Here is a 14,856-nt window from a genome sequence, read left to right as displayed (position 1 = left end):
ATGTTGCAGAGACCTGGATATGTATAATGAAGCAATAATAAAATGAAAAAAATGACAATAACCAAGACATCCATTAATCCATTAATGTTGCTAATAAAATTGTTGTTGTTGCAAGACTTATGTTGCACTATATCTCACAAATCTCTATGTGAAGGTTCTTGAATTTTTATATTCTATATTCTCATTAATAGTAATTGGTACTTACTTTGGGTATGTACTAAGACCTTAAAGGTCCCAAAACAATGTGTATGATATACCTAAATGGAAAATATGATAGGGAAAGTATTTTTATGAATAACTATATGGAACAGGCTGTGTTTACATGGCAAAGTTATAGTATACAAGCTATTTCCATTATCATAGAATGATATAAAAGGGAAAAAAGTGGAGGGGGGGCTGCTATGTGTTTAGCTTTTATTCGCAATTAGATGACTAAAACTAGTAGGACCTACTAAAAACCAACTTTATATGGAGCTATGAGGAGCTAAGAGTGTTGAGGGTGTAGATCCAAAAAGTTTCTAGAATAGTTTAAAACCTACATACAGGCCTTATTTTTAAATTGTATGCAACCACAACATTTCATACTTCTGATATGTGTCTGTTGTACCGTGTACTAGTATTAAAAAGTATCCTGTTCTCATTGCATTGCTTCCTTTGTGTAAAATACCTGGTGATCTTGCCAGTACCCCTGATTTCCTATTTCAACTTGACCTTGCTAGGCATAATGCCGAGTACACACGGCCGGACTTCCCGACAGAAAAAGTCAGATGGAAGCTTTCCGACGGACTCAGATATAGAACATGTTCTAAATCATTCCATTGGAAATGCCAAAGGAGTTTAGCCCGTTGGAAAGTCCGCTCGTGTATACGCGGCATAAGAGCACATCCATCCAAGTGTGGTTAGCTTGCCTGTACTCCAATGGTGAGACTTATACCAACACACCCCCGGCCCACGCAGCTCTGCACAGCTAAACACTTGGAAGATCAGTGAACTGTTCTTTCTTTGCCTCCTGCTGACATGTTCCCCTGCAGTCTCCACCCTCACCTGTCTAAGTGCCTTATACAGCTTAGAACAGAGGTCATGCGATCACTTTTTATATATATATATATATATATATATATACATACTGTATACACACACACACAATTGGTTTGACTTGCATATGTGTTTTAAACAGAATGACGGAATGTGTTATTTTACATGGTAAGGGTCTATATACACTTTAAGCATTGACAACCTCTTGAACATTTATCAACAGGAACTGAACTTAAAACACATTTCCTTTTATGTGGAAACCTTTCTGTGCATATTTTTGTTTGCCCAAGATGATAATTTTTGCATGGCAAAACTAGGCATGTGACCCTGCCTTCTGTTGCATACTGACAATCACGTTATGAAGATATTATTTTTTTTATATTTACCATTCTTCCGTTAATATTTTCTTTATTTTTCATTAGTATTAGATTAGAAGTGTTTTAGAAATGCATTGGTTTAACTTGATGCTATAAGCTGACCATAGTAATGAAAACAAGAAAGCTGCTGTTCCAGGTGAGTAGATCCAAGTAAATGTATTGAATTAGTGGGACTCCTTTCACGGGTGCATGCCTCGGCTCACCAGCCATAAGATATCCATGTGAAAGAAAGTGGCTGCACACCAGAATACCGAAAGTCCTTTTATTGCATAATCCCAATAAAATGCATGGCACACACCACAGGTACATGACACGTTTCACACAGTTACATTGTGCTTACCCATAACCCTGAAGTGCTCCACTGAAATTGCTTAAATAAGCCCCCCCCCACCTGTATGATATGCAGCCACTTTCTTTCACGTGGATAAGCTGACTATAGACATAAACATTTCTCAAAGCCTGTAGGATCCAAGCAGCTCACACTGGGGATAGATCACCAAAGCAATAAAATCTGCTTAATCAGCATAGTGAATGTCCACTTTGGAAAGTGGATGTTTGCTTAGCACAGTACAGGTTAGTGAATAAAGTGAGACTGTGTAAAGTTTAAATACTCTGTCATGTCTGACAATATATATATATATATATATATATATATATATATATATATATATATATATATATATATATATATATATATTTGCTAGCACATGATTAACTATCCAAAGAAGACTTGTGCATGGCAAAAGTTTTTGTTTTGTTTCTTTTCATTTTCATTTGTAAAATACATAATTTCGTTCTGTTATATTTGTTATGTTACGTTAATTTGTTTTCGGATAATTTGTTATTTCTGTAGAGTATAGATATTCGTTATAACGAATCGATTAGTTTTATTGTTTAATTGTTTCCTTTTTGGATAATTCATTATTTATGTATAAATATTTGTGATATCGAATCGTAATTCTGAAAGTCTGTTATTTATTGTGTTAATGGATTCAATAAACAAACATGTCTCTTCTGCCGCTTCTAAAACTCGTCTCCTCTGCTCAAATGCAATACAACACCCTTCTCAGGAATGCACTTTGCCATGGTTGTGCTTTGTCACTGCTGCTGGTACCAGGAGGAACCTGACGTTTTGTCAGAAAAGAGCCTGTCAGCATCGGAAGGTTCCTGTGCGTTTGCGCGGCGGAGCCGCGCTTCGGCGCATGCGCGTTAGCAAAGTAGCGGCACACACGGGTTCACTACACGGCTTAACGGCGTAATGGCGTACGAACGTTCGCTCGTCAGCGTCACGCCCCCTTTCTGGCCTATATAAGGACTGACTTGTGCCCTGTTTAATTGCTGGTTTGTCTTTCAGCTTCCAGTGTTCCGTTCCTGATTCCTGCTTCTTGTGTTTACCTGTTTGACCCGGATTTGCCTGACCTACCTTGTCTCTCTCCAGCATTTGACCTCGGCTTGTTTAAAGGACTTTCCCACGATCTGCTTCCAGTGTTTGACCCTCTGCCTGTCTCCGGATTCTCCTGCCTTCTCGTGTATGACCCCGGCTTGTTTAAACGGACTTCTCTGCTGACATCTCCAATCCCCTACCTCTGGCTTGCCTTCAGGATTCCTCTACTTACCATCTGCTGTGTTTGACCCTCGGCCTGCTTCAAGAACTTCCTCATCTACCAGTCTCCAGTATTTAGTTATCGGTCTGCATCTTAGACTCTCCACTACTGGGTTCTCAGTGCCTGATCTCCTGCACTTATCCCAGCTCCCATTGTGTTTGCGGGTTGGAACCCCGGCCGGGTCTTCTTCTCCAGCTCTGGGTCAGAGCCACCGTTGCTCTCATCTCTGCGTGACTGAAGTCCTCCTCTCAAGAAGCTTCCTGCCTGCAGGCGACCCGTGCCTCTCTGTGCCCTACACCCTCTGTACCACTACCAGGGGTGTGGTGCGCTTAGCCGCAAGGGAAGCCACTCCCAGCATCTCGGCCTCGGTGAGTACCCGTGATAGTACAAACCAGCCAGATGTCTGAGGCCGACAGAGTGGGTTCCCCTCTCGAAGCTCTATGCCAGCAGGTAACGACCCTTACGCAAGCAGTCCAGAGGCTACAAGATGGCTATTTCCAACTAGAAGGTCGTCTCCAGCACCTAATCTTATCTCCCGGGGATGCAACTTCCACATCCCCCAGTGGGGCCAGCTCTTCACAAGATCACTCCAGCACAGCTCCTGCAGTTGTTATGACTCTCCCAGAACCTAGGGTGCCCACACCCGAACGATTTTCCGGAAATCGGAAGAGGTTTAGAGCATTTAAAAACGCCTGCTTGTTATACCTGGCTCTCCAACCTAAGACTTTCAGCTCTGAGACAGTAAAAGTAGGGTTCATCATTTCCTTGTTGTCCGAAGAACCCCAAGCTTGGGCTCACAACCTCCTGGAGCAGAAAAGTCCCTTACTAAACTCCGTGGAAACCTTCTTTGAATCTATGGGAAGATTATATGATGATCCCCAACGCATAGCCACGGCCGAGTCCATCTTACATACCTTAGTCCAGGGAAAAAGACCGGTGGAGGACTATACGGTCGAATTTCGGAAATGGTCAGGGGACACTGGATGGAATGAGGCGGCTCTCAAATACCAGTACCGCCAGGGACTCTCAGAGACTCTCAAAGACGAATTGGCACGTGTGGATTCTCCTTCCACCCTGGAGGAGTTGATCCAGCTAGCCATAAAACTAGACAGACGTCTACGGGAACGACGTTCTGAACGTCTTCAATCTCCTCGGCCTACATGGATGCTACCCAGGGTCCCCACAGGTCATCCTCTTCCTGCAGTCCCTTCCTCCTCTACCTTGGAGAGCGAGCCAATGCAACTGGGACTGATCCGGGCTCCACTTACACCTGATGAGAAACAACGCCGGCGGGAGGCCAATCTCTGCCTATACTGTGGAGGGTCAGGCCACTTTTTGCGCAACTGTCCTATAAGACCCAGTAAGTCCCAATTACAAACAGCTATGAACTTTCAAGTCAATGGTTCAAGTACAACTCATCTTGTCCTTCCTGTCTCCCTACAGGTGGCAGGCGAGGAGATCCGGCTACCAGCCATTATTGATTCTGGCGCCTGCAGCTGCTTCCTGGATACATCCCTATCTCGAAGTTTACGCATCCCTCTGCAAAATAAAAGACAAAGGCTCCAAATCCACCTGGCCGATGGATCATCCCCCTGTTCCGGGCCTGTTACCCAAGAAACTAAACCCATTCTCACCATCACAGATTCAGGACATCAAGAATTTCTGTGCTTTGACATCATCTGCTCCCCCATGTTCCCTATCATCCTGGGACTTCCATGGCTGCAAGCTCACAACCCCCATATCAATTGGAGTGAGAAGAAGATCTCCTTCTCTTCGGCTTACTGCTCCCAGCACTGCTTCACCTCTGGTCCTGTCTGCACAGCTTCCTGTCTAACTGTCCAGCCAGTTCCTGATCACCTTCAGCACGTCCCTGCAGCCTACCATGAATTCATGGACATTTTTGACAAAAGGAGAGCTGACAGTTTGCCTCCTCACCGACCATACGACTGTCCTATTGATCTCTTACCTGGTTCCGAGATTCCTTTTGGTCGTATATTCCCTCTATCAGAAAAGGAGTTGGAGGCTCTGCGGTCCTACATCAACGAAAACCTTGAAAAGGGATTCATTCGTCCTTCCTCTTCTCCGGCTGGAGCAGGGATTTTCTTCGTTGAAAAAAAAGATGGTACTTTAAGGCCTTGTGTGGACTACAGGGAGATCAACAAGATCACCATCAAGAACCGTTATCCACTTCCCCTCATCCCAGAACTGTTCCAACGGTTTCGAACCGCACGAGTTTTCTCTAAACTTGACCTAAGGGGCGCCTACAACTTGGTGCGGATACGCCCAGGGGATGAGTGGAAAACGGCTTTTAGGTCTAGGTTCGGACATTTTGAATATCTAGTGATGCCATTCGGTCTGTGCAATGCCCCAGCTACATTCCAACACCTAGTAAATGATATTTTTCGTGAATACTTAGATGACTTTGTGATCGTTTACCTTGACGATATTCTGATTTTCTCTACAACCATTGAGCAGCACCAGGTCCATGTGAAGAAGGTACTCACGATCCTCAGGAAGCACGGACTTTACCTAAAGGGAGAGAAATGCGAATTTGAAAAAACAGTAGTCCAATTCCTAGGGTTCATTATCTCCACTGAAGGGGTCTCAATGGATCCTCAGAAAGTGAAGTCTATCCAAGAATGGCCAGCCCCTACAGACAAAAAGGGGGTCCAACGATTTGTGGGCTTTGCCAACTTTTATCGCAGGTTCATAAAAGGATTTTCATCGATCATTTCTCCCATAACCCAACTGACTCGCCAGCAAAGTCGATTCCAGTGGTCCTCAGAAACTCAGGAAGCATTTGATAAACTGAAGAATCTATTTACTTCTGCCCCGGTACTACTGCATCCAGACCCCGCTTTTCCCTATGTGTTGGAAGTAGACGCCTCAGAATCCGCTTTAGGAGCAATTCTATCCCAAAGACGAGGCCAGAAGGCCCTTCTTCATCCTGTGGCATTTGCCTCCCGGAAACTGTCCCCGCCGGAAAGGAACTATGACGTGGGGGAGCGTGAACTACTGGCCATCAAATTTGCTCTTGAGGAGTGGAGATATCTTTTGGAGGGCGCTTCTCACCCCATTATGATCTTCACAGATCACAAGAACCTGGAGTACCTCAGAACAGCAAAACGCCTCAGACCCCGGCAAGCCCGCTGGGCTTTGTTCTTCTCCAGGTTCAACTTTCACATTTCCTATCGGCCTGGTTCCAAGAATGGGAAAGCGGACGCCCTATCTCGAATGTTCCCAGAAACCTCTCAAACAGCAGAACCTGGTACTATTCTATCCTCACAGAATTTTCTTTGTTCAATCCAGCCAGATCTAAGAACTGCCATTGAACAGGCCTCCAGCCAATGCTTAAACCCTGAAGTACCCACACTGAGGAAACAGGATGGTTTACTATGGGCCCAAAACAAAATATTTGTTCCAGCGCAAGTAAGACCCTTGGTACTAAAGACATTTCATGATAACAAATTTGCAGGACATTTCGGGGTACAAAAGACCTCGGAACTAATACATCGTTCCTTCTGGTGGCCAGGGTGGAGTCAGGACTGTAAGAACTACGTAAACTCTTGTATTATTTGCCAGCGCAGCAAGGGATCCAATGCAAAAGCCTGGGGTCTATTAAGACCATTACCCATTCCAGAGCAACCCTGGAAGGAAGTGGCTATGGACTTTATCGTTGACCTTCCACCTGCTGAAGGATTCTCCACCATTCTGGTAGTGGTCGACCGCCTTTCAAAAATGGCCCACTTCTTACCCATGAAGGGCACACCCTCTGCCTCAGATACCGCGGATATATTCATCAAGGAAGTGGTTAGGCTACATGGAGTACCCGTTAGCATTGTGTCTGACAGAGGAGTCCAGTTCACCTCAAAATTTTGGAGAGACCTTTGTAAATCCCTGGAAATCAAGGTATGCCTATCCTCAGCATATCATCCTCAAAGTAATGGCCAAACAGAGAGGACGAACCAAACGCTGGAACAATATCTGCGCTGTTTCTGCTCGTGCTCTCAAGACAACTGGGTCTCACTCCTCCCCTGTGCAGAATTTGCCTATAATAATTCCATACATACAGCAACCAATCAAACTCCTTTCTGGGCTAATTATGGATTTCACCCCTCTTTTTTGCCTAATTCTTTTTCAGAAGTATCAGTTCCCGCGGTGCAAGACCGAATAAATTCCATTCAAGCCAATTTTCAAATAATTCAGGAAACTATGAAGAAGGCTCAGGACAGCTACAAGAAATACTATGACAGGGGGAGGAGGAGCAACCCAATTTTTAAGATTGGGGATGAAGTCTGGCTATCTGCAATAAACCTCAAACTTTCTTGTCCTTCACGCAAATTAGGCCCAAGGTTTATTGGTCCCTTCAAGATAAAGAGAGTAGTGAACCCCGTGGCCTTTGAACTCTCTTTACCCAGCTCTTACAGAATTCATCCTGTCTTCCATACTTCCCTTTTGAAACCAGTAACTCCCAGTTCTTTTCCAGGAAGGGAGAAGTTGCCACCTCCTCCAATTAATATTGAAGGCGAAGAAGAATTCGAGGTTGAGGCTATAATGGACTGTAGAAGGAGGGGGGGTCATATCCAGTACCTGGTCAAGTGGAAGGGGTACCCCCCAGAAGATAATTCTTGGGAACCCTCCTCCAATATACACGCCCCACGGTTAATACAAACATTCCACAAGAAATATCCGGGAGTACTGGCCAGATTGGGCACCCGGAGGTTGCCCTTTGGGGGGGGCACTGTCAGAAAAGAGCCTGTCAGCATCGGAAGGTTCCTGTGCGTTTGCGCGGCGGAGCCGCGCTTCGGCGCATGCGCGTTAGCAAAGTAGCGGCACACACGGGTTCACTACACGGCTTAACGGCGTAATGGCGTACGAACGTTCGCTCGTCAGCGTCACGCCCCCTTTCTGGCCTATATAAGGACTGACTTGTGCCCTGTTTAATTGCTGGTTTGTCTTTCAGCTTCCAGTGTTCCGTTCCTGATTCCTGCTTCTTGTGTTTACCTGTTTGACCCGGATTTGCCTGACCTACCTTGTCTCTCTCCAGCATTTGACCTCGGCTTGTTTAAAGGACTTTCCCACGATCTGCTTCCAGTGTTTGACCCTCTGCCTGTCTCCGGATTCTCCTGCCTTCTCGTGTATGACCCCGGCTTGTTTAAACGGACTTCTCTGCTGACATCTCCAATCCCCTACCTCTGGCTTGCCTTCAGGATTCCTCTACTTACCATCTGCTGTGTTTGACCCTCGGCCTGCTTCAAGAACTTCCTCATCTACCAGTCTCCAGTATTTAGTTATCGGTCTGCATCTTAGACTCTCCACTACTGGGTTCTCAGTGCCTGATCTCCTGCACTTATCCCAGCTCCCATTGTGTTTGCGGGTTGGAACCCCGGCCGGGTCTTCTTCTCCAGCTCTGGGTCAGAGCCACCGTTGCTCTCATCTCTGCGTGACTGAAGTCCTCCTCTCAAGAAGCTTCCTGCCTGCAGGCGACCCGTGCCTCTCTGTGCCCTACACCCTCTGTACCACTACCAGGGGTGTGGTGCGCTTAGCCGCAAGGGAAGCCACTCCCAGCATCTCGGCCTCGGTGAGTACCCGTGATACGTTTAGAGCTTGAATCCATTAGTACACACATACATACAGCATCTCTTCTGCTGCTTCTCAAAACTCATCTCCTCTGTTTAAATACAACACCCTTCTCACAAAGTTCTCAGGAATGAACTTTGCCAGTATTATTAATCCAACCTCCCACACAAAATGAATCAGCTGATTGGGCTGTAAGATTTATTCCAAGTCAACCTGCTGTTTCATTAGACCTTTAACAAATTAACGAATCATGACTAATTCATTTGTTATTTTTGTTACAATTTCTTTCGTAGTTGTTGAAATTCCTTATTCTTTTCTTTGGACATTCGGATGCATCTGAATGTCCGAAAGATGCAAAATTTAGCCAAATTTTGATTTGTTACCAAACAAATTGCACATGTCTAATCCAAAGCTTGCCCTAATAAGTGCCATTTAGTTAGCAAAGTAAACATACAATTTTCCAAATGTTACTTTGCTAGGTGAATAACCTCTACTTCTAGAGCAATCAACCCCATTGTCTCTAGATTTACTTTTTCCCCTCAACAGGAGAGCCCTACTCAAATGAGCATTCCTCTTCTGGGCAATGGAGGAGTGTGAGAATGCAAGAATTTCTGGCACCAGGATAAACAATAATGTATATTTATGGGTGTGCAACCACAGGAAATAGGAGTATGGTTGGAGGACAATAAGGCCCACCAGGAGGTAGTGTAAAACAATGCATTGGGGTAAAGCATATCAACCATTAATTTACCTTAATAGCCTAATTCAAAAGCATCTTGTGGAGTTCTCTTTTATAAGTAATAGTTTGTGTAACCTTTTGTTGTTTGCTGTATTATCAGTTTTTCAACTAATATAATCTGTATGTAAAAAATTATCAATGTAGTTCCTTTATTTAGTGAGTTTACAAAATTAACCATCATGAGATATGTGTATAATAATAAATCCATATTTTATACTATGGACACTTTTATGAAATGAGATGTGTTGTTGTAGCCTTTTCAGTATTCTCCAGGCATAGATACAGGATATCATTTGGGCAATTTGCACATATTTATACAATTTCTCATCACTCTGTCTTTGCAGTTTTGAGAGTTACAAGATTTGCCTTCAGGCTAACTTTTCCATAGCAAAAATTGCTCTATACGAATCACATGTCAGCCAGTGAACAATTTTAGCAATTTGGAAAGTTTCAGGTAAACAGCAGACCTACTTTTCATATGCAAAATGTAGACGTGTGAGAACCTGTAAACTATAAAACAAGGAATCCGAATGAAGAAATAATCCTACAATAAGGTCCACTGTGTCCTAACTGTGTCTTTAGATTGTTCAAACAAAAAATTTATAGGAAACCAGTTATTAGTACTTTCCCTTTTAACTCCATGTTTTACATAACAATATTGGTAAATACTTGATTTTGCATTTAGTTAACAAAAAGTAGAATACGATTAAAATATGTATGCTGTTTAAGACCTCTTTAATGGGATAGTGGGAAATATAAGCACTCATGTCACACTCGCTTAAACAATCATATCACATTTTAAATTGTGAAAAAAACAATCAGCTCCAAAATAAATTACTTCCTCCTATAACAGGGTAAATGTGTAAAATCGCCAATATATGTGACTGCACAGCTGCTGAACACTTATGCCGCGTATACACGGTTGGAATTTCCGACAACAAATGTTCGATGTGAGCTTGTTATCGGAAAATCCGACTGTGTGTAGGCTCCATCAGACATTCTTTGTCGGAATTTCTGACAAACAAAATTTGAGAGCTGGTTTTCAAATTTTCCTACAGCAAGATCCGTTGTAGTAAATTCCGATCGTGTGTACACAATTCCAACACACAAAATTCCACGCATGCTCAAAATCAAGCAGAAAAGCCGCACTGGCTATTGAACTTTTCTTGGCTCGTCATACGTGTTGTACGTCACTGCATTCTTGACGTTCAGGATTTCCAACAACATTTGTGCAACCATGTGTATGCAAGACAAGTTTGAGCCAACATCCATCGGAAATAAATCCAGGATTTTGTTGTCAGAATGTCCGATTGTCTGTACGTGGCATTACAGTGATACACCACACCAAATTCAATATTGTTTTCTAAACAGTGCAGTGCTGTGTCTCATTAAACAATGTGCATACAAAATGTATATTAAACATTTCAAGATCAAAAAAAAATATTTTAAATTAAAAAATGAAAATGTCAAAAAATTAAAAAAAAACCAGTTCATCTGTGTCAATGCTTCCAAAACAATCAGCGCTGTGTGTGTTCGTCCTCAAAAGGACCAATATCCAGTGCACACCTCCACCAGCTAAAGTGCCTGCTCACCTCAAAGATGAATGTAAAAGCATAGACAAATCACTGCTCGTGTCCACCACAGTGGATCAACTTTCACTCTCCAATGGTAATCCTACAGTCTCCAGACTGCTCCTCTGTGTGGGTAATCAGCATTTGTGTTGCCGTCAGGCAAACCTTCCTTTACTTTCTCATAAGTGCTCAATCACGCTATTACTTCCATAGGTTATAGACATGAAACAACAAACACAGGTGCCATAGTGTACTCTGCATGTTTATTAAAAGCCCCCAAAGCAAATCCACTTACAAGATAAAAACTCCCCTCTAAACGCATGTTGGCTTCTCATTGGCCTTCATCAGTAGACTTTTGACATTTTCATTTTTTAATTAAATTTTTTTTTTTGATCATGAAATGTTTAATAAAAATTTTATATGCACATTGTTTAATGAGACACAGTGCTGCAATATTTAGAAAACAATATCACATTTTACACTCAGAACTGAGTGGAACTAATCTTCAAAGGGTTACATTATGTCTGTTGAAGACCACCCTATTTCTTTGAAAAATACTTATAGAACATAGACAATTCAACATTGTGGTAATAAATGCAATTTACGACATTGTGTCCTAGAGAAAGGGACCAAAAACCTTTCCTGAAGTATTTAGCTTAGAATTGTGCAGGGTGTTTATTGTTTTTCAGCTGGAAAACAGCATGGGCTTGATAAAAATGTAAGTTCCTAAACCAGCTAGGGCTGCTAAGAAGATATAAAAGGGCCACATGTGGCCCAGGCAACACCAGTTTGGCATGTCTGCTCTATAGAAAATCTCCATAGATTTTAGATAAGACTGAGCAAATTTAAGGCATATTGGCAGGAAAAAAGAGAGAATCTGTTTTTTTGTGATATGAATAAAGTCTGATGATCATTATGTTTGGTGAATAGTTTGTGTGGAAGGTGGAGCACACATGAGGCTTGATTTACTAAAATTGGAGAGTGAAAAATCTGGTGCAGCTGTGCATGGTAGCCAATCAGCTTCCAACTTCAATTTGTTCAATTACATTGGCACTGGATTTATTTTTTGCACAGGATTTTTAGATTTATGCTATCAATTTGTGGAAATTTTATAAACTTTCTACATGGGTAACTGCACTGAAAACATTGTTTGCACTGGTCACTTTTTTATAACCTGGGAATGAGTGCCCTATCTCTTAAAAATCAAAAGGTGCAAAGTGCCCTATAAATCAAATTCCCAAATTAATACAACATTCATATAAATTAAGTGTTAATAAAGTGTGATGTGCAATCACTGTACTATCTCTTTAAAAATGCAAACTAAAATATTGAATAATTCATCATCTCCTATACAATAAATGTTAACACATCTAATTTACGCAAAATTTATATACATTGTGTGCTCCTAAAGTGCAATAAAAAATAAATAAAAATGAATACATAAAGTGCAATGTGCAGTCCAACCACGATTAAATAAATTTTTAAAAAGTCCCAATTTCATAAGCTTTTTCACAAATTCTGTGAAGAAAGATTCCACCAGAAATTCCTGTAAAGTGTCCGATCACCTATAGACTACTTGTATCTTTTAATTCAGACAGAGAATACAGAGAATACAGAGAAAGTATATAGGATAATTAACTGTCTTTGGACTAAAAACCTATTTGGTAAAGCCTCTCCCTTTTTCCATTCATGTTAGTTATACATATATATATATTGAACATTGATATTTGCATGCAGTGTTATATTTACCATAATGGCATCCTTGGGCCAATGTCTACAACAGCCAGGTGAGTGAGATCACACCTCAAAATTTACAGACTATTTTTTCTTTGTTTAGCTCATGACAATCGTTGTGACATTCAGAAAGAAACATAGGAGTAAGGTAGTGTAGGGATATTGAGAGGAGTTAGAAGGCTCACGATATTTTATGAAATAAAAATCCATATGTCCTTTCTCCTGCTCTTTTGGTGATTGGTAAAATTCATTAGTAGCGGTGAATATAAAGCGCACGGTCTTTTCAACAACACATTCTAGTATTAGTGGTTTCAAAAATAACAGCATGGTACAGGCGGTGGTGCTTGTACAGTGGGAAAAATAATTAAGGCGTGCCTAGAGCAGCATGACGTCTAATTATTATCTTGTTCATGTGTTATTTATTCAGCAAGGTTCCAATTAGTGATCATTTAATTTCCGTGTTCATGCTTTATAACAGGGCATTGTGTTAGGATTGTTGTAATAATATCTATTACAAATTTCATCTGTTCTCATTGTGTTCTTTGGGATGAAATGACACTCAAGGTGCATTTACAGTACACTTGTACAATCTGTTTGAATTCTCTAATCTAGCAAACAGACATTTGAATATTACTACATTTTCCTCTGCATTCCTGCAAGCTATTCAAGGCATTAGAATCTGTTTTAATTTTCCAATGACCAAATGTGAAGTATCTGCATAGTATTGCCTTGTAATTCTTTCTTGCAGTACATATAAATAGCAATAGCTAAGCAATAGCAAAGTTCATGGAACGGCCCCAGCCAAAGAAGCTAACAACTTTCTTTCCCTCTGTGGGAGCCAGGTTACAACAAAATAGTGGCGGTTGCAGTTCACAGCCCAGACCCACCATTAATGCAAGCTAACCTGGCTCTGGTCTTACTGGGTCCCAGGCACCACATGCCGCACAGCTCTTTTTTTCCAACCCATCTACCCATAGCCCCAGGGCTATGCTGCATCCACCCCCGGCTGCAGATCAGGACCTGTTTCAGGGAACGAGCCAGAAGGATATTTATCTGCAGACCTGGTACAGTAGCCAATTCCCAATATGGCTGCACTCGCACAAATACGGTGCATGCAATGCACGTCATATCCTGGCACCCTCAGGCCTTTAAAAGGATGATCGTGGCACATAGACATTGCTGACTAGTCTTCAGCTTCCTGATTCCTGTTCCTGTGTTTTCTGCTGTTTCTGATCACCTGCTACTGACCCAGCTTGCCCTTGGACACTTCTTGATTCTGATACCTGATCTGCTGACTACTGGCTTCCTGACTGCTACCATCCCTGACTACGCCTTCTGCTTTGCCTTGTCTGCTGTGATCCACCTTGGGATCTACCTGCTATACCCAGCCTGCAGTACCTATCAACAGTACTCACCTGTTGCTCCAACCTTCAGTACTTACATACTGTATCCAGCCTGCTGCACTTACCATTGCGAACTGCTTCCCACTGTGTGCAGTCTGCACCACATTCAGCTCTCCTGGGTCCTACTGCATGCCTTATCTGGTATGCATTTACAGAGAGATCTCCACACCACCATCTCTCATCTATGGCCAAGCTGGCAATCCCTGCTTATTTGGGTTTCATGTCCCCTGTTATCACCTTCGGGGTCACTGAGTACTCAGTAGCAAGGAGAGCCCTCTCAGCATTTCGGGTTCAGGACCAGTTACGTGACAGTACCAGTCAGCCATAAGATGTCTGAAGCCGACAGAGGTGCGTCTCTGCTGGAGGCTTTGTGCCAACAAGTTGCAGCCCTCACGCAAGAAGTTTATTTCCAACTGGAAGGTCACCTGCAGAGGATTGCCTCTACGTCCTCTCCTGCCAACCAGGACCCTGCTTCAGCTTTCGTTGCCTCTGAATGCACCAATGTTACACCCATGATAGTGGTGCCTCTACCTGAACCAAGGGTCCCCATACCAGAATGTTTCTCCAGGGACCAAAGAAGGTTCAGAGCTTTAAAAAACACCAGCCAGTTATACATAGCTCTGCAACGATGGACTTTCTCACTTAAAATTGTCAAAGTCAGTTTCATCATCTCCTTGCTCACAGATGAACCACAATCTTAGGCCCATCATCTTATGGAGCAAAAGAATCAGGTCTCAGCCTTCTTTGAACCCATGTCATAGCTTTATGATGACTCCCAGCAAATAGCTACAGCTGGGGCAGCCCTGCGAACAC

This window comes from Aquarana catesbeiana, linkage group LG02, assembly GCF_042186555.1.
Source record: "Aquarana catesbeiana isolate 2022-GZ linkage group LG02, ASM4218655v1, whole genome shotgun sequence".
NCBI classification, from domain to species: domain Eukaryota; kingdom Metazoa; phylum Chordata; class Amphibia; order Anura; family Ranidae; genus Aquarana; species Aquarana catesbeiana.
The sequence above is the reverse complement of the archived record's forward strand: the minus strand, read 5'-3'. Positions refer to the sequence as shown.